We start from the raw sequence: 20,939 nt of genomic DNA on the forward strand, positions 1-20,939 counted from the left end.
CCCTATTATCTATATTCATGGATAATGCACATATCCATGTAAGTTCTTTGGCTAATCTCTTCCCACCCACCTTCCCCCCTCCCTCTGAGATTTGGTAATATGTTCCATGTTTCTATGCCTCTGGTTCTATTTTATTCATCAGTATCATATATTTTGATTTCTAGATTCAATTGTTGATAGATATGTATTTATTGCCATTTTATTGTTCATTCTCCTCCTCCTTCTCCTCTTCCTCCTCCTCCTCCTTGTCCACCTCCTTCTTCTTCCTACCTACTTTTCTCCTATGCTTTTAAGATTCTCTCTTTGTCTTTAAGCTTTGGCATTTTAATTATGATGTGTCTTAGTGTGGGCCTCTTGAGATTCCTCTTGTTTGGGAGTCTGTGCTTCCTGGACTTTTAAGTCTATTTTTCTTCACAAGATAGGAGAAGTTTTCTATCATTTCTTCAAATGTGGTTTCAATTTCTTGCTCTCTCTCTTTTCCTTCTGGCACCCCCAAAATAGAAATGTTGGTATGCTTGAGATTCTCCTATCCTAGAGACTCCTTACACTCTCTTCTCTTTTTTGGATTTTTTTGTTTGTTTTTTTTACTCTTTTGATTGGATGTTTTTGCTTACTCATATTACAAATCATTGATTTGATTCTTGGAATCCTCTACTTTACTGTTGAGTCCCTGTAAATTATTCTTCATTTCAATTAGTGTCTACTTCATTTCTGACTGGTCCTTTTTCATGTCTTTGAAATTCTCACTAAGATCCTAGAGAGTCTCAATAAGTTCCTTAAAGCTCTGATTAAGATCCTTAAGCAACCTTATAACCATTGTTTTGAACTATGTATCCAGTACTTTGCTTGCTTCCATTTCTTTAATTTGTGACATGTTTCTTTGTCTCCACATTTTGGCTGCTTTCCTGTGTTTGTTTCTATGTATTAGGTAGAGCTGTTATGTCTCCTAGAATTGGTAGAGTAGCCTTGTGTGCTAGGTATCCTTTAGGGTCCAGTGGCTCAGACCCCCCAGTCACTTGAACTGGACACTCTGCATGCACCCCTGTGTGGGCTGTGTTCACAGTCTTGTTGTAGTTGAGCCTTGATTGCTCTTGGCATCACTGGGAGGAATTGACCTCCAGGCTAATTGGCTGTGAAGACCAGCTGCAACTACATTGGAAGAACTGCTGTGCAGGAGACACCATTGTGGATCAGGACTTGCTTCAGTGGCACTTTGGAGCTTACTCAATCTGCCTCTTGAGTGTGTTGCTCATGGATGTGTAAAGATGTAATCTGGTATGATCTGAAACTGTCCACCATGTACACTGGCTCTGGAGCCTCCCAGTATGTACAAAGTCATCCAATGCCTGGGGCAACCTGGCAGGAACTACATAGTGATCTGCAGGTGGCTGCTACTTGTTTTGGACCTGAAAGTGCCCAGGCGAGGCCAAGCTGTCTTGGGCCTTTATTTTTTTTAATATTTAAAAAAATATATATTCTTTATAAATATCAGAGAGGAAGGGAGAACGAGAAGGAGAGAGAAACATCAATGATGAGAAAAAAAAATCATTGATTGAATGCCTCCTACATGCTCCACACTGGGGACTGAGCTGCAAACCAGGCATGTGCCCTGACCTGAAATCAAACTATGTGCCCTGACTTGGAATCAAATCCTGGTTCATAGGTCAATGCCCAACCACTGGGCCACACCATCCGGGCTGTCTTGGGCCTCTTATTGATAGGTATGGGGCACACTGATTCCAACTGCTGCTTGTTTGAGAGATTTTAGAAAAGCCCGAAGCCTGAGCCAGAGCAGGCCATTCATATGGAAAAGCCACAGCAAATACCTTTAGTGGGGCTGCAAATTGGAAGTGGTGGGGTCTCAGGAAATCACCAGGGCTGTGTGAACAGTGTGGTTCAAGCTGATGGAAACTCAGACATGGCTATCAGTCAGCTCTGTGATGGAAGGAGGTCTCAGATAAGAATAATGACCACTGTGAACACCCTTGTCTTGGAGAAAGCCACCCCCAAATTCTTGCTCCAATGCCAGACAATCCAGTTCCTCCCCAAATGTCCCTGGATATCCCTGAGCTGTTGTCCCATTGCTGGAGCTCAGAGTGAGTCCATGTAAGTTCATGAACTGGTCCTTTAAGAGGAACTGCCTGGGTCTCCAGCATTCTTCTGTTACTCATCCACAATCTCTGCTGGTTTTCACAGCCTAAAGTTATGGGGACTTCTCTTCCTAGACCTGGAATTCTCAACTGGGAGTCTGGTGTGGAGCTGGGACCCCTTGCTCCTCATGGGAGACCTCTGTAATAAAACATCCCTTTTGATTGAAAAAATGTCAAATGTGGGTGTTGGACCAGTCCGTTCTGCATTTCCACACCTCCTACCAGTCTTGGTGTACTTTCTTCTTTATTTCTCTAGTTATATAATTTCCATTCAGCCAAATTTTAAGTGGTTCTGAATGATGGCTGTTCTGTATTTTAGTTGTAATTTTGATGTGGTTGTGGGAGGCAGTGAATACAGATGTTTACCTATGCCACCATCTTGGTTCTCTCAACATATTTATTTATATTCATTCATTTAACATGTATTGAGGTCCTAGTGTGTGTTAAACATGACATGATTGCTAAAGATGCCTAAATAACATAAGGTCTGTAATTATGAGCAATTATGAAATAGTCTGATGAGTGCTCCGTAATAGTGGAACCTAATAGAAGCTAGTGAACCAGTGAATGCTGCATAAGTGCAAGTACTCATTCTGAGAATTGAAAATAGTTCAGTGTGGCTGGATTATAGAGTATAAAGGGAATGTGTTGAGATAGGAGTATGAAAAAAAAATCAGCATAGACTTTGAATGCCATACTAAAGAGAATAGGTTTTATCCTGAGAGTGGTAAGAAGATACCAATGAATTTTAAATATTAAAAATGTCATTACCTGATGTAATTTTTAAGATAAAATTGTCAGGAGGTTGGAGGATGGATTGAAGGTAGAGTATAGGGGAGTTAAATTAAAACCTGAGGTTGGAGATGAGGCCATCTCCATAATATAGGCATAAAATTATAAGGATCTAAATTAAGTAATTGTCAGAGATGGAAAGGAAAAGAACGATTCAAGAACTGTTTAGGAGGCATATTCTACAGGATTTGGAGGTCAGCTTGGGTTGGTGGGCAGTGTGAGGGAAAAGGTTTAGTGAAGGATAATGTCAAGAATTCTACCTCAGAGAAATGAAATAGAAAACATGGGAAAAAGAGTAAATTCTGGAAAGGGAAATTGTGCCTTCAGTTTAGCTCATGTGAGTTTAAGTTGCCTGTTGGACCTCCACATAGGCAATTTTATATGTGAGTTTAAATGTCAGAAAAGAAACCCGAGTTGGCAATAAAGACTTAAAAACTGGCAGCATGTGGTGCTAGCTGAAGATAAGGGAATGTGTGGGTTTAGCTAGAGAGAGAATAATTATTTGGAAACAACAATACTTAATGGATACATTTAAAAAGAGAAAATCTGGAAAGAGAGGAGGAGTATACAGAGATATAAAAGGAAATTACCCTGTGTTATGTTAGCTTTGCTAACAGAAGCAAGAACATAGGAAATTTTATAGTGAGAATGGCAAATGATCTTTGATGTTAAGTAAGATTAATTCACTTTACAAACATGTTCTGAGTGCAAATTATCTGCCAAATTCTGCTGTAGGGATATAGAGGATAGAAACAATCCTTTGAATTTAGCAACAGTGTGGTCAAGATGACACTTCAGTAGAGCAGATTTGAGACTTGATGAGAGCAACATCAGGTGGTAAAAATAGCAGTGAATTTAGGAGAAGATGATACTGACACAGTAAGTACCATAACAGTGCAGCCCTGACTGGTGTGGCTCAGATGGTTGGAATGTCATCCCACGCACCAAAGGGTAGCGGGTTTGGTTCTTGGTCAGGGCACATACCCAGGTGGTAGTTTCCACCGCCCATCTTCAATCCCCAGTCCAGGTGCACATGAGAGGCAACCAAAGGTTCTTGCTCACATTGATGTTTCTCCCTCTTCCTCTCCCTCTAACGTCAATAAAAACATATCCTCAGGTGAGGATTAAACACACACACACACACACATACACACACACACACACACATTAAAACAATTCTGAAACCTTGATGGATTGAGCTAGCATGGAAGCCTTCCTACTATAAACACCTGAAAATGTTGGCTAAAAGATAACTGAGGTTTTAAATATATGGTGAAATATCTGTCCTCTCAAGAAACAAAGGGAAATTCCTTTGTCCCTAAGGAAACTGAAAGGTAAATTGATAAGTACACAAACTGGTACTTTGGCAGCTTTAGCATAGGATGAATAAGTAGTGAGCAGAATAAAAGAGAGCCCATACTAACTAGGGGTTTTAGTTTTAAATACCCATAGAAAGAATCAGAAAAAAAATTATTGGGCCCATTCAAGGTGGAGGCAACATTATTAGATACATGTGATTCCAGTAGAAATAAATTATGATAGACTATTGAATAAACACATCTTGTTTTCACACACAATTTCAGTATCTACTCTTTTACATGTAAGGGCAATAATCATCACTAACAAAATAATGGCATGATTATAAGTTTTTCCCCAAATATCAAAGATCACTGTAATATACAAACTCTTCAGAAGTTTAAAATTGAGTTCAATCTCTCCAACTCAGTTTTTAGAACTGCTGTAACTAAGGACTGTACAAGAAAGGAAAATTACAAGCTATCTCATTTATAAACATAGGTGCAAAATGCCAAAATAAGATTGCAGCAAACAGAATTAAAGTAAGAATAAATTACTTAATTAAACAAAAACTATCACCAATTAAATTTTAACCCTGGGTGTCCAGAATTACATTATTTTTATTAACAGTCTTGCCTCTCCTAAAATATACATACCTATCTACAAGAGTTGTTTTTTCAAATAACAAGTACAGTGATTATGTGTTTGTTTTTTCTGCCTAGGGTCAAAATAAATTATGAGTTAGAAGTTACCTAAAAATATCCCATTAAACTGACTAGCTAAATGGGAAATACTTTTCTAGAAGAAATTCATGTTCCTTCAATAAGTTAACCAATAGGCTGTTAATACTTATTTCAGTAGAAAGAAATCTTAGAATCACTGAAGTGTTTTCTTCCTAACAAAAGACACCTCTCCATCTAAGCATCAAATGACTTTTTACATTTACAAACAACCAATATATTTTTTAAAGTCTCAGAAAAGTGTTAAGGAGTGTATGAATATAGACAATTATGAATTCCTATTGTATAAAAACACAGGTAGTTTTCATACAGAAAGGCTACAATGTTCCCTTAATTTTATACTCAAATATAGACTACAGCAACTATCCATGTTGGAGATAGGGCCCTGTTTAATGCCACAATTTAAACTGCATATCATTGTTCCATAAATTACATTGGTTTTCCTTTTTGAAGGGAAAATATCGGTGTGCGTTTTTTCTCTTCGTGAAATAAATTAATTTTCTCTGGTTTCTTGGAATAGAATATATTTGGAATGATGTTTCCATTTTTAAAATTTATGCTTACAGATTACAAATCTGAAGGCTCTGAATGTGGTTGACACACTGTAAGTCTTCAGATTATGGTGCAATGTCCCAACTAACTTGAGAGAAAGAGATCATCAGTCTTCATTTTCTTCATTTGTCGTTTAAAAATAAAATGTTAGAAGTGTTATTTAAGAGAGGACACAGAGCTTGTTAGAACTGTATCAGTTAGTCAACATGTATTGAGTGAACACCTTACTTTGAACTAGATCTGATGTTAACTGTGGAAGACATAGCACATGCTATGTCAGACCTCACCCTTACTCTCATGGATTTCATAGATTAGAAACACCCTTGCTTCTAAACGCTCCAGACTTGCCCAGCCATTGAAAACAGCCAATCATATATTTTCTTCTTTTGCCTCCCTCCCAGAGACATGCTTGGTTTCATGAACCATACAAAGAATCTGCTTTGACCAAATAAGGTCTGAGTCTTTTTTTTTTTTAATTTTTTGATTTATAGAAAGGTCTGAGTCTTTTCATCTTGTCTTAATGGTTTCTCATCAGTCACAGAAAACCTTGTACCTGAGATAAGAATTACTTATGATTTATCTGAAAGCATTATTAGTTATCCATAACGAATTTCTTTCAATGTTTAAACATGTTTAAAATGAAAAATAAGATATTTTTTAGATACCTAAATGAAACCTGTTTCTTAAGACTGGAAAGGAATCCAAAAGTGTGTCAATAAAAGGGATGATTAAAATGTTAAAGAATTGTAAACTTGAGGCCTCAAGACCAAATGAAGTATAGCACATTTGTTAAATGAATGAGCACATAAAAATGAACGATTTTGATGAACTATTTTGAAAGTTTCAGGACTGGATTTTGGGAATAGACTAGATAGGTTTCATTAAAATTTATTGAACTGTTAGAGATTAAGCTAGATTCAAAATGACAGAGTACCAGAAGTCATGTCTACTTCATGTATTTTCTTTGAGGGGTACATTGCAACCACAAAAGCATGCAGAGTGAAGAAATCAACACATTTTAAAAAAACATTGAAAACCTATACCAAGTGGGCTTTACCTTCAGTTGTAATAATAAAGAAGATAACTAATCTGTGTCCATTTTGTGGTGAGTTATAAAACTTGGCTAGCTTTTGAAAATTGTGTTCTTGTCCATTTTGTCCATCTGAACTATAAAGGAAGACCACAGAATCAAAGTAACCTGTTTTAATACTTTTTCATCATCATTTTCCACTAACTTCAGGCACACATTTAGCTGTAAAATTTATTTCCACTGTATTTACTTGGTAGCTATGTCACCAATCTGTTCAGAATATTAAACTCACACACTATTGTAATAATGGAGAGAGTTCATCTTAATGTAAATTACAAAATTTTCCTCTGGTTTGAAATAGTCTCAAATAATGCCCACATATGAAAATGGGATGCTGAAATTGCCTACAGTCTTATGAGAAAATTTGTATTAAAAAGCACAACAATAAATTAGACAGCAATTCCTAAGACTGTTTGTTTAATGAAGAAGATATTGAGTTATATCTTGGGTAGTACAAGCTCTATTCAAAAGAACTTGTTGCTGAGACAATAGCTATTTGCAATAATATCTTAGATGAGAGACAGAAAGCAATGTTTAACACTTTGGAGCACAAATAGAACTTTTTTTTTTTCTTTCTGATGGTTTGCTATCAGGTCCCTTTACTTTGGTTTCTTGAATTAGGTTTTATATTTTGTGACTCAGTAGGCATCATTGGTAGACTAAAATAGGTGTATACCTCCCCTAAGGTCTAAACTCATCCAATGTTTGCTAGTTCCTATTCAACTGAAAGTGGTATCTATGACAAAATAAAATAAAAAGAGTCAACCAGTTAAACAAGAAAAAAAAAAGTGGTATCTATGGCATCATGCAGGACTGCTAGGGTTTGGCTAAGTGGGTTTCCAATAGGGTCTAACCCTGCAAGGATCAATGCTTCTGTTTAAATTTCTTTTTTTCAAAAGGATCTTTCTAAAATGTATCTATATGATTATAATATAAACACAATTGAATCCCCGTTTAATTACTCAGAGTTATCATTCTCAAATATATAACTATTACAATAGTCAGTTGCTAAATAAAATTGTACAAATACTAAAGTCAGGAACTCACTCTCTTGAAAATTACTGTTATTGGACTGGATTTTGGTCATTTTCCTCTTTCTCATAAAGTGAAAGAAAAGATTGTGCAGCAGTTTGATCTCCTTTGGATGAAGCATGACTATCTTTCCCCAAAATTGATTATTAAACCAAAATCTAAAGAAGCCTTCTCCTGTCATGGTTTTGCTTTGTAGAAATCTTTACTCTTGCTATTGAACTTTTTTTACTTGCTGGTAACATCATCCACTGTTTCTTAGACTTATCACAATCCACCATAGTGTGCTTTTTCATAAAAACTGTAACTCTTGCCCTGAGTGGTGTGGCTCTGTTGGTTGGAGTGGTGTCCAATACCCCAAAGGATGGTGGGTTTGATTCTTGGTCAGAGCACATACCCAGGTGTGGGTTTGATCCCCAGTCAGGACACAGTTGGGGCGTACAGGAGGCAACTGATCCATGTTTCTCCCTCCCTCTTTCTTCCTCTCTCTAAAAATCAATAAAAAAATTTTAAAGCCTGTAACTCCTCAGATTGAAAAATTTTTTTTATGGCTGATGTGTTTATAATGGGACACGGTGATGTACCTAAGAACATAGAGATAGAGAAGCCTTATTCTCCCAGCCACAACCATCAGACACACACACACACACACACACACACACACACACACACACACACACACAGTTCTATTGCCAAAGAGAAAGAGCCTAGAGTCTTTGTGTTTACAGGCCTCCTGAAAATGAAATGGCTGTTAAACTCAGAGGACCACAGAACATGCTGCAATGTGATGTCAATTATCATTGCTACTGGCCTTTTGTTTCCCTTTCTCTGGTTGTTCACGTTTTCTCCATGACTTCTGTTTTTTAAATTTTGTACCTGGGAAAACTGACTTTTCCCAACTGATAAAATGTATTCTCTATTGATGAACGAACCAATCACAACATAAGGGGGAGACCTGCTCTTAGATCTTTATTATATTCATTCCTGCCTATTGTAGAAAGGCACTGTTTTGGATATTTGAGATTCCTGAGTATCTGTAAAGCATTCTTATAATTTTAAACTTATTGTATATTGATATTTATTTATTTTAGAAAATACCTACTAACCATCTGCCATGTGCCATGCACTGTCGGGTATCGGATATAAAGTTGAGAGCAAGTTTGCTGTGATGCCTGCTCTCATAAAGCTTCAAGTTCCAGGCAAAAGATAGAAAAGCAAATATTGGCACTAAATTATAACAATACATGTAGGCTCTCTTTCTCTCATGCTGACAATTAAGTATAGTACCTAAAGAAGTGACAGGAGTTGCCCTGCCTTTGTTACAACAGCTCAGGATTAATTGCTATACTAATTTATGAGAGGGTTTTATCTTGGTTTTGTTTGGTTTTAGCAGAAATGCTAGACATGGATAAGGTTTTGTGACATTACTTCTCTGTCTATAACATTTTGGAAGGCACAATTTCTATGGAATTCCCTACAATTAACAAATAAACTGGTTTTGAGATTTTTTTTGTCTTCTACTGCACTTAATAGTCATAAGTCTAAGAGGACCTATATGGCATGAAAAACACCTAAGTCCCACTTGAGATTGTTTCCTTCAAAATCAGGGTTTTATTTCACATTAAATATTTTTGAATTTGATTAGTATTATATTTTAAGAAAAATAGTCACATTTATATGTCCCTATTTAAAAACAAAAAGAAGAAAAATATTCCTGAATTTGAGTTTGGTGTGCCTTTATGCATTAAGGGGGTGGGGAGAGGAATAGAATAGAATGTGCCCATACATAAACTCTAGCTTTCACCCTGTGTTCTTCTTCTTCCCATGTATTGCAGACATTTGTCATAGAGATATTTATTTCCAAACAACTTTTAATAATTTGCACTTTATAGTCAAAAGCAGCTAATAGTGTTTGAAATACCTGGAACACCTTATAATTATATGCTGCTATGTACTTTGTACTCTAATGAAAATTTAAAGAAAGGAAAGAGTTTATAATTCATCTCTGGGGAAAAAAACATGCATCAATAAAACTGATGTATCTTATGGGTGGTTTTAATATCTCAGATTCCTAAATCTAGTCTCACTGTCAAATTGAAAAGTAAATGGAAATATAAGCAGCTTATTAGATTGATTATTAATTATGTCTTTTACATCATAATTAAGACAAATAGGTATTTTCTGACCACCTATTGCACGGTTATGGCAGAATATTGCTAGGAGTTGATAATGATCAAGAATTAGATGTCTGGGAGATGGTGCATTCAGAAAGGTAGTGATCTTAGAAAGAAAACTAAAATTTACTGAAGAGTTGAGGTATTTCCTAGATTCTGTTGTAAATCTTCAGGCTGGATGTATACATAGCACACTAAATTTGACAAAACTAATTTTAATTCCCATAATTTTAGGAGCAGTGCATTTGATGGGAAAAGGATTGGATTTTCAACTAGAGACCTGATTTTCAGTTGCTACTTTTTATATTTTACCTTTGGTCAAGTCATTTCAGCTCTCTGAGCTTCAGTTTCTTTGTTTTTAGAAGAGAGAAAATACAACTTGTCCTGCAAACCTCACGAGATGGTTGAAAAAATCATATAAAAAATGTGTTTTGTGATCTAAGCTTATTTCTACAACTGTAATGTTATCTTATTCCTATCCCTACTTATTAACAAGTATCGATATATGGCAGTTACTTTGGATTGTTTATCTAGAATGAAAGAACTGCGATACTAACTTGTACCATTACACAGCCTATCTATCCCTTTTTCAAATTTGATGGAGCTTGACATATTCTAGAGTTCACAATTGGTATTACATTTCTATATGGCTTGTACTCTAAGAAAAACACCTAGAATAATGTCACATTTGAGTAACAGTTTCAAGTTTTCTAAACACATGGAGACTCCCATTTCAATGTGCTAAACATGTGCATCATTTTAAAACAAAGAAAATCCTATATAATAAAGAGGTAATGTGAAAATTGACCATCACATACTCACAAGATGGCTTCCTATGACCAGGCTGGCAGGGGGGTTACTGAAGGATGACCAAATGAGTGAATAACAGGCTTTGTGGGATGACCAGGTTGGTGTGAGGGGGGGCATGAGGAATAATCAGGTGGGCAGAGAGGGCAGTTGGGGGTGACCAGACTGGCAGGTGGGGCAGTTAGGGGCAACCAGGCCAGTAGGGGGGGCAGTTAGGGGAGACCATGCAGCCAGCAATTAGGAGTCAGTGGTCCAAGATTGTTAGAGGGCTATCCAACTGCCGGTTTAGGCCCAATCCCTGGACACCCCTGAGGTTACCCAATTGGAGAGGGTGCAGGCTGGGCTGAGGGGAGCCCCCTCCACCCATGCATGAATTTCATGAACCAGGCCTCTAGTGTATCATATTCCTCTAAAAGTAACCAAATGCTATCTTTTTTTTTTCTTTTTTTAAATTTTTTATTTATTATTTATTTATTTATATTTTTATTTTTTTAAATATATTTTTATTGATTTTGTACAGAGAGGAAGGGAGAGAGATAGAGAGTTAGAAACATCGATGAGAGAGAGTCATCGATCAGCTGCCTCTTGCACACCCCCTACTGGGGATATGCCCACAACCAAGGTACATGCCCTTGACCGGAACCGAACCTGGGACCCTTCAGTCCCCAAGCCGACGCTCTATCCATTGAGCCAAACCGGTCTTGGCTATTTACTTATTTTTAAAAAAAATATTTTATTGATTTTTTTGCCCCCCTCCCTCCCTCCCACACATCCCCTCCCTCCCCAGAGTTTTATGTCCATTGGTTGTACTTATATGCATGTATACAAGTCCTTCGGTTGATCTATTATCTCTCCCAGATCCTCCTCCCCTCTCCACTGTACTTTGACAAAATGCTTGTTGCTTTACTGTCTCTATATCTATCTTTTGGTTCATCAGTTTATAATGATCTTTATTATCCACAAATGAGTGAGGTCATGTGGTGTTTCTCTTTCATTGATTGGCTTATTTCACTCAGCATGATGTTCTCCAATTCCATCTAGGTTGCTGCAAATGATGAGAATTCCTTCTTTTTTATGGCACCATAGTATTCCATTGTGTAGATGTACCACTGTTTTTGGATCCAATCATCTGCTGACAGGCACCTAGGCTGTTTCCAAATTCTGGCTATTGTAGATCGTGCTGCTATGAACATAGGGGTGCATATATCCTTTCTGATTGGTGTTTCTAGTTTCTTGGGATATATTCCTAGGAGTGGGATTACTGGGTCAAATGGGAGTTCCATTTTCAGTTTTTTGAGGAAACTCCACACTGTTCTCCACAGTGGTTGCACCAGTCTGCATTCCCACCAGCAGTGCACGAGGGATCCTTTTTCTCCACAACCTTGCCAACACTTGACGTTTGTTAATTTGTTGATGTTGGCCATTCTGACAGGTGTGAGATGGTACCGCATTGTTGTTTTGATTTCCATCTCTCGGATAATTAGTGACTTAGAGCATGTTTTCATGTGCCTTTTGGCCTTCCTTCTATCTTCTTTTGAAAATATTCTATTTAGGTCCATTGCCCATTTCTTAATTGGATCATTCATCTTCCTTTTATTTAGTTGTATCAGCTGTCTGTAGATGTTGGAGATTAAACCTTTATCAGTGGTGTTGTTTGCAAATATGTTCTCCCACACCATGGGCTTTCTTGTTGTTTTGTTGATGGTTTCTTTTGCTGTAAAAAAAGCTTTTTATTTTGATGTAGTCCCATTTGTTTATTTTCTCTTTAGCTTCCATTGCCCTAGGGGCAGTATCAGTGAAGAAGTTCTTTTGGCATACATCTGAGATTTTGCTGCCTGTGGATGCTTCTAGTATTTTTATGGTTTCCCGTCTGATGTTTAAGTCCTGTATCCATTTTGAGTTTATTTTTGTGTATGGTGTAAGTTGGTGATCTAGTTTCATTCTTTTGCATGTGTCTGCCCAATTTTCCCAACACCATTTATTGAAGAAACTGTCTTGACTCCACTGTATATTCGTGCCTCCTTTGTCAAATATTAATTGTGCATAGTGATTTGGGTTGATATCTGGGTTCTAGATTCTATTCCGTTGATCTATATGTCTGTTCTTGTGCCAGTACCAGGCTGTTTTGAGAACAGTGGCTTTGTAATACAGTTTGAAGTCTGGTATTCAGATCCCTCCTACTTTACCCTTCTTTCTCAGGATTGCTGTGGCTATTAAGGGTCTTTTATTGTTCCAAATGAACTTTTGGAGAGTTCTTTCTAGGTCAGTGAAATATGCCGTTGGTATTTTAATGGGGAGTGCATTGAACCTATAGATTGCTTTAGGAAGTATGGACATTTTGATGATGTTGATTCTACCAATCCATGAACATCTTCCATCTCCTTACATCTTCCTCTATCTCTTTTTTCAGTGTCATGTAGTTTTCTGCATATAGGTCCTTTACTTCCTTAGTTAAATTTATTCCTAGGTATCTTAATTTTTTTGGTGCGATGGTAAATGGAATTGCTTTTTTAGTCTCTGTTTCTGTAGTTTCACTGTTAGTGTATTGTAATGCCATGGATTTCTTGGCATTAATTTTGTATCCTGCTATGATACATTGCCAAATTCATTTATTAAGTCAATTAGTTTTTTAATGGATTCTTTTGGGTTTTTTATGTACAATATCATTTCATCTGCAAATAAGGATAACTTTACTTCTTCTTTTCCAATTTGGATGCCTTTTATTTCCTCCTCTTGTCTAATTGCAATGGCTAGTACTTCCAGTACTATGTCAAACAGGAGTGGCGAGAGTGGGCATCCCTGTCTTGTTCCTGTTTTTAGAGGGAATGGATTTAGTTTTTGCCCATTGAGTATGATGTTGACTGTGGGTTTATCTTATATAGCTTTTATTATGTTGAGGTATGATCCTTGTACTCCCACCTTGTTGAGAGTTTTTATCAGAAAAGGGTGTTGGATTTTATCAAATCCTTTTTCTGCATCAATTGATATGACTATATGATTTTTATCTTTCAATTTGTTTATGTGATGTATCACGTTCATTGATTTGCAGATATTGTACCATCCTTGCACTCCTGGAATAAATCCTACTTGGTCATGGTGTATGATCTTTGTGATGTTCTTCTGGAGTCGATTTGCTAGAATTTTGTTGAGGATTTTGGCATCTATGTTCATGAGGGATATTGGCCTATAATTCTCTTTCATTGAGTTGTCTTTATCTGGTTTTGGTATTAGGGTGATGCTGGCTTCATAGAAGGAGTTTGGAAGTGTTCCTTCCTCTTGGATTTTTTGGAATAGTCTGAGGAGGATAGATTTTAGTTCTTCCTTGAATGTTTGGTAAAACTCTCCTGTGAAGCCATCTGGCCCTGGGCTTTTGTTTTCTGGAAGTTTTTTGATGACTGTTTCAATTTCTTCCCAAGTCACTGGTCTATTGAGATTTTTAGATTCTTCCTGATCGAGTTTTGGAAGTTTGTATTTTTCTAGGAATATGTCCATTTCCTCCAGGTTGTTCAGTTTGTTGGAATAGAGTTGTTTGTAGTATTTTGTAACAATCCTTTGTATTTCGGTGGGGTCTGTTGTTATTTCACCTCTTTCATTTCTGATTTTGTTTATTTGGGTCCTCTCTCTTTGTTTGTTGGTTAGCCTGGCTAGAGGTTTATCTATCTTGTTTATTCTTTCAAAGAACCAGCTCTTGGTTTTGTTGATCGTATGTATTGTTTTTTTGGTCTCTATGTCGTTTATCTGTGCTCTGATTTTTGTTATTTCCTTCCTTCTGCTTACACTGGGCTTTTCTTGTTGCTCCTTTTCTAACTCTTTGAGTTGTAGAGTTAGATCATCTGTTACTCTTTTTTTCTAGTTTTTTGCAATAGGCTTGTAAGGATATGAACTTCCCTCTCAAAACTGCTTTTGCTGTGTCCCATAGATTTTGGATAGTTGTGTTTTCATTGTCATTTGTTTCCAGGATGTTTTTAATTTCTTCCTTGATTTCTCTGGTAACCCAGTCCTTGTTTAATAGCATGCTATTTAGTCTCTATGTGTTTGATTTCTTTGGATTATTTTTATTGTAGTTAATTTCCAGTTTTATGCCATTATGGTCTGAGAAGATACTTGATATGATTTCTATCTTCTTGAATTTGAAGATACTTTGCCTATGTCCCGAAATGTGGTCTATCTTTGAGAATGTTCCATTTGCACTTGAGAAGAATGTATATTCTGTGGCTTTGGGGTGGAGTGTTCTGAAGATGTCAATTAATTCCATCTGGTCTAGTGAGTCATTTAGGATTGATATTTCTTTGCTGATTTTTTGTTTAGATGATTTGTCGAAGGGTGACAGTGGGGTATTAAAATCTCCTACTATGATTGTATTGCTATTAATCTCTTTCATAATGTCCTCCAGCAGTTTATTTAATGTATTTTGGTGCTCCTGTATTGGGTGCATATATATTTACCAGGGTTATTTCTTCTTGTTGGATTGTTCCCTTTAGTATTATGAAGTGGCCTTAATTATCTCTTATTATGTTCTTCACTCTGAGATCTAATTTGTCAGATATAAGTATTGCTACCTCAGCTTTTTTTTCATTTCCATTTGCCTGGAAAAATTTTTTCCATCCCTTCACCCTCAGTCTGTGTGCATCTTTTTTTCTGAAGTGGGTTTCTTGTAGACAACAGATGTATGGGTCTTGTTTTCTTATCCATTCTGTTACCCTATGTCCTTTTATTGGAGCATTTAATCCATTTACATTTAAGGTTATTGCTAGGTACTCATTTGACGCCATTTTTATTCTATACTTCTGTGTTCCTTCTTCACTTCCTATTTCTTTATTTTTACAGTAGACACTTTAGCATTTCTTGCATTGCTGGTTTGGTGCAGATAAATTCCTTCAGTCTTTTTTTGTCTGTGAAGCTCCTGATTTCCCCTTCAATTTTGATTGATAGCCTTGTTGGTTACAGTATTCTTGGATTCAGACCCTTCCTTTGCATGACTTTGTATATTTCATCCCATTCCCTTCTGGCCTGATAAGTTTCTGTTGAGAAATCAGTTGCTAGCCTGATGGGGGTTCCTTTGTATGAAACTTTCTGTCTCTCTTTGGCTGCTTTTAAGATTCTTACTTTGTAGTTGTTGTTTGCTAATTTGATTATAATGTGCCTTGGAGTCTGTCTTCTGGGATTCATTTTTCTTGGGACTCTGTGAGCATCTTGGATTTGCGTGGGTTTTTTCTTCTCTATTTCAGGAAAATTTTCTGTCATTATTTCTTGAAATACTTTTTCCATGTCTACTCCAGTTTCCTTTCCTTCTGGAACCCCTATTATTCTAATATTATTTTGTTTTGTATTGTCCCAAAGCTCCCGTAGGCTCTCCTCCTACTTTTTAACCTTTTTTTCTAGAAGCTGCTGTACTTGGGTATTTTTTTTCCATCTTATCTTCTAGCTCACTGATGCGGTCCTCTGCTTCATCTAGTCTACTTTTGATGCTTTCTATTGAGTTCTTCATGGTAGCAATGTAATTTTTCATTTCTTCTTGGTTCTTCTTCAGTTCCTCATGGTTCTTCTTCAATTCTTCATGGTTCTTCCTCATTTCTTCTTGGTTATTGTCAAATTTCTCTTCCATTCTTTTTAGCCATCCTATGATCATTATTCTGAATTCTTGCTCTGGTAGGCTGCTTGCCTCTGACTCGTTTACTGCCTTATCTGGTTATGCCTGCTTTTCTTTCATGTGCAGACTGTTTTTGTCTTCCCATTGCCTCTCTTTTCAGGATGTATGGTTATGTGGTGTTCCTTCTCCTGCGTTGATTTAAAGGTACAAAATACAACACTACCAGGTACAACACAAGAAGCACTTAACAGGAATGTATTTACAAAATTAATAACCTCTAATAAAGGTGACCACTAGAGAAAGGCAACTTAGGGGATAGGAGAGAAGGAAGAGAAAAATAAAATAAAGAAAAATTTAAAAAAATTAAAATTAAAATTAAAAAAAATTAAGTAAATAAAATTTAAAAATAGGGATAAAGAGATAGAAAAAGAAGGAAAAAAAGTAATGACAAAATGAAGTTGGAAAACAGGGGAAAAAAGAGGAGAGAGAGAGAGAGAGAAAGAGAGAGAAGAAATAAACTAAAAGAGAAATGGGAAACAAATTATATATACGTGGAGAAAATTGCCATAGAACAATCACTGAACCCAGCCAATCCCAGTAACAATACTTGGAGATTAATACAAACTACAATATCCACTATTATTAAGTAAAGCTACGATATACAGAAGTAAAAGAAACAAACCAAAACAGAGGATTAAAAAAAAATACAAAGAAACAATAACAACACAGGAATAAGCATAACAATTTCACTAACAAGCATAAAAATTCACAATAATCAACCTTCACACAAACAATGCGAAAAGGATAGAGGGGAGAACAGTTTTGTTTTTTTTAACTAGTTAATATAGTGCAGAGATTGATATTTATACACTTGGATCAGGGGTTGGAACTTAGGTCTATAAGTATAGTGAGAGTTTTAGCAGGGGGTTTACAGAAAGCATAGAGGAAAAACTAAAGCCGGAAATTGATAGGATAAACCGTAGACTAAAAGGGTAAAGTTTAGTAAGAGAGTGATGGTGTAAAGGTCGAGTTGGGATATGGTTGAATGATGCTATAGTAGAGATTAAAATAGAATGAAGGTTCCTCCCAATGTAAAATAAAGAAAAAATAAAATGGTACTGGAGAGGAAAAAAGAAAGAAACAAAAATTGCAAAATAGCAGTAGTAATAGTGATGCTAGAGATTGAAAAATGTAATAATTAAAAAGGTAAAATGAAGTAAGGAAAAAAGAAAAAAAATCGTTTCTTAAGTAAAAGATATAAAAAATGAAAATTAAATAAAAGATGTAAAAAAATGAAATTAAAATAAAGAATAGTAAAATTAGCATAAAAATGTCCATTAGTGGTCATTCACTTCCTCTGTTAATGTATATGGCACTCCTGATTCTCGGACCAGACAGTCTTGCAGTTCCCAGCATTCCACTGCACCTCAGATTTGTAAGGTAATCCTTAATTTTAAGTAGACTATATCTTAGTTATTTGTGTCCATTTATTTTTGATTAATTAAAAGATAAAAGAAAAGAAAGAAGAAAAAAAAAAAGGCAGTTTGTAATTCAGCTCTTAGGTGTCAGTGTTTCTGGTTTGACCTCCCAGTCTTTTTGGTTGCTCTGGCCTTCTTTCTCTATGGCTCTAGTGGGCCGAGTGCCTGGTGGTTCCCAGACTATCTCTTCTGGCTCTGATCCCTTGTTTCCAGGAAGGCAATTTCCCCCTGCAATTTCCCCGGATATGCCCAACTGGGCAGTCCTTCCCTAGTATTCAGGAGCAAGGGGGTGAAGTGGATCAGGCGCCAAGGTGTCCAGATGTTCCGCCCTTGGCGAAACAGCCGAGATTCTTAACACTCTGTCCCGTGACCCCTGGCATTTTAAAAAAGTCCCACTTCTTGGAGGATTACGTCAAACCCAGCACTAGGTGTCGCTGCAGCCTTCTTTGGGCTCAGCTCCGGCAGCAGCACAGCCAGGCTACAGTGGGGGGCGGAGCCTCACGGGAGCTCCGTGGCTACCGTAGCTGCCCGCGCCACGGGACCCAGATCCCTCAGGCTATCCCTGCAAACTCTGACCTTTCCATGGGTGACTGAAGAACTCTCTTGAATCCACGTGTTTGCGCCGATTCGGGTGTCTCAGCTGCTCAATGGACTTCTCCTCCGTGGGTTTTCCAGGCCTTAGGGATGCTCCTCCTTTCCTGGTAAGATGGCGCAGCCTTCCCTCCGGGAGAGCTAGCCAGGAGAGCTCGCTGTGGCCGCCGCAGTGTTGGCTGCTTGGTTAGGAAATCCTGTCCAGCGGACCTTTCCTTACCTTCCTCGAGAATTCCGCTGTCCCTTAGCTGCCAATCAATGTTCCCTGAGCGACTCAGATGCTACTTTTATCTGTTCTGGGACCAGAGTCAGGACAAGTCCTACTGTTCAGTCGCCATCTTCAAGCTTCGCCCCCCAAATGCTATCTTTTAAATGGTTAGGTCTAGTGGTGTTCTCTGCTCACAATAATATACATATATTGCTTTTACATTGCTAACAAATTATCAACCTTTGTCTCTCTTAATTTTTTATCCTAGAAAACTATGTGCAAAATTTATTTCCTATATTTAGTGAAAGTTATAATACTAAGCTCTAAGTGTTTTGATGCAAGAATATAATTTATCCCCTTCTAGTCAGAAAAATAAATATCCTTTGACATCTGCGGTCTTCTTTTTAACGCTCTGTCTTTTTTCCTGGTTCTCTCCTTCTTCCTCTTGTTGAAGTTTCTCTTTCCTGCAGCCATCTCCACCTTCCAACCACCCCATGATTTCTTAAGATTCCTGTTTTGCCAAAGCCGGTTTGGCTCAGTGGTAGAGCGTCAGTCTGCGGACTGAAGGGTCCCAGGTTCGATTCCGGTCAAGGGCATGTACATTAGTTGTGGGCACATCCCTGGTGGGGGGTGTGCAAGAGGCAGCTGGTTGATGTTTCTCTCATCGACATTTCTAGCTCTCTATCTCTCTCCCTTCCTCTCTGTGAAAAATCAATAAAATATATTAAAAAAAAAAAGATTCCTGTGTTATTGTGTTGGCAAAAATTCCCTCCCCTCTAGCCTTTCTACAGGAGGCTCTTCTTTACTAAACAAGATCTTAATTAAATAAAATTGTCTTGTGAGCAATGGGGGTTTGCTTTGTTCTATTTGGTTTTGTTTTAGTGCTTTTGCAATATGATGATCCATGTCAAAAAGTCTGAAGTCAGGAAAATGAAACTAAATCATTTCCCCTATTAACATTATCTACAATTTAATGTTTTCTCACCCAAGCAGTTCTAGTGTTTTTTGTTTGTTTTTGTTTTGTTTTATTGTTTGTTGGCATGAGGGAAGAAGAGAAAAGGAAAAACCACGTAGGATCAAGAATGTGTGGGGCCAAGGAACTGATGGAGTGCAGCAATGGAACACTGGCCACTCTTTAACACCATTCTATCAAAGAATGGCTAAGACTCTCACAGAATCACTGGCCTGGGGTTTGCCCATTTTGCTTCCAATATAATTTTCATAGTTCCAGGAGGAAGAATAAGGTGAAATATAATCTCTGTCATAACTCCCTTCTTTCCCCATAACCCCAACGCTGTGCTGACAGCAGTTCCATTATTGTAGAATGTCATGCTGTTCCCACAGGAGCGTCCTGCTCGTGGAGTGTTGCAGTGTAGAACCGAGCCTGCTTCATGCAATGACTTTACAGAGCTCCTTGTCTAAAGGCTGCTGTGGGTATGATTATAGCAGATGATTGTACAGTCTCAAGTTAGGAGTTATTTTCAGAATATATTTTTCTATTTGTTATCTCTAGCTGTGATCCCTCATAATAGAAACATTTTTAAATGACATTTTGAAAATGATGCATAGTTCATTTGCAGTTTGTATTTTCAGGAACATCTTAGAATATATATAAGTACAACTAAGTATATGGACATTTGAAATAGTTTGTGGATAAAATATGCATGGCATTCAGAGACATGAAAGAAGCAGAAATGTTTAAAAAAAACTAAGAAGAGAATAAGCAAATTTGAGTCAAAATTAAATAGCCATCTTTTTTATTTCTTCAGAAAAACAAATAGAGGATATCTCAAGATTGCTTCTAAGCAATCAAAGGATTTGGCATTTGTGGCTGCAAAGCACAGATTATCGTATGCTTTTTGCTAAAATGGATTCTGATTCAATTTGTCTCACTAGCTCTTTTCCTTCTTTCTTTGACACACACATGTGCGTGCAAACACTCTCTCTCTCTCTCTCTCTCTCTCTCTCTCTCTCTCTCTCTCTTTCTCTCTCTCTCTCTCTCTCTCTCTCTCTCTCTCTCTCTCTCTCTCTCTCTCTTTTTCTCTTTCTCTCTCTCTCTCCTCTTAAAGATATACTTTATTCCTCCCATGTGCCAGAGTAAATCTCTAGTGTGAAGGAGTATTTAAGCACTGAATTTAAGTCTCAGCATTCCCATCAGCCCTGCTGCTCTGACCAGTGCTAGATAACACAACAATGACCTGAACCGAAAGTTTCAAACCCATAGAAACTTCTGGCTGTGACTTACTGTCACTGACATTTCAGTGCTGGTATACCGTAGATGAAATCCGTAAATGCAATCTTAAATTTCAAGCATTTGGATTTGTCAGTTTAATTCAGGCATCACCTTAGTTAAAACTCAATTGACTGTATTTATGCCAAAAGAAAGGGGGAGGACAGGGGCAGAAGATATTTCATCCTGCAATAAATATTATCAGAGCTCTG

General features: G+C 37.2%; 1 long non-coding RNA gene across 1 annotated transcript in view; it reads left to right on the top strand.

Annotated features, from left to right (window-relative positions):
- The first annotated feature begins 1,237 nt into the window (after nt 1–1,237).
- Nucleotides 1,238–20,939, top strand: part of LOC118720084 — a 265,048-nt gene continuing 245,346 nt past the window's right edge. The window contains exon 1 of the long non-coding RNA XR_004988353.2: nt 1,238–1,290. This is a non-coding gene — a long non-coding RNA (uncharacterized LOC118720084). The remainder of the gene's footprint in view (nt 1,291–20,939) is intronic.

This window comes from Pipistrellus kuhlii, unplaced genomic scaffold (assembly GCF_014108245.1).
Source record: "Pipistrellus kuhlii isolate mPipKuh1 unplaced genomic scaffold, mPipKuh1.p scaffold_m20_p_16, whole genome shotgun sequence".
In the NCBI taxonomy this organism is placed as follows: domain Eukaryota; kingdom Metazoa; phylum Chordata; class Mammalia; order Chiroptera; family Vespertilionidae; genus Pipistrellus; species Pipistrellus kuhlii.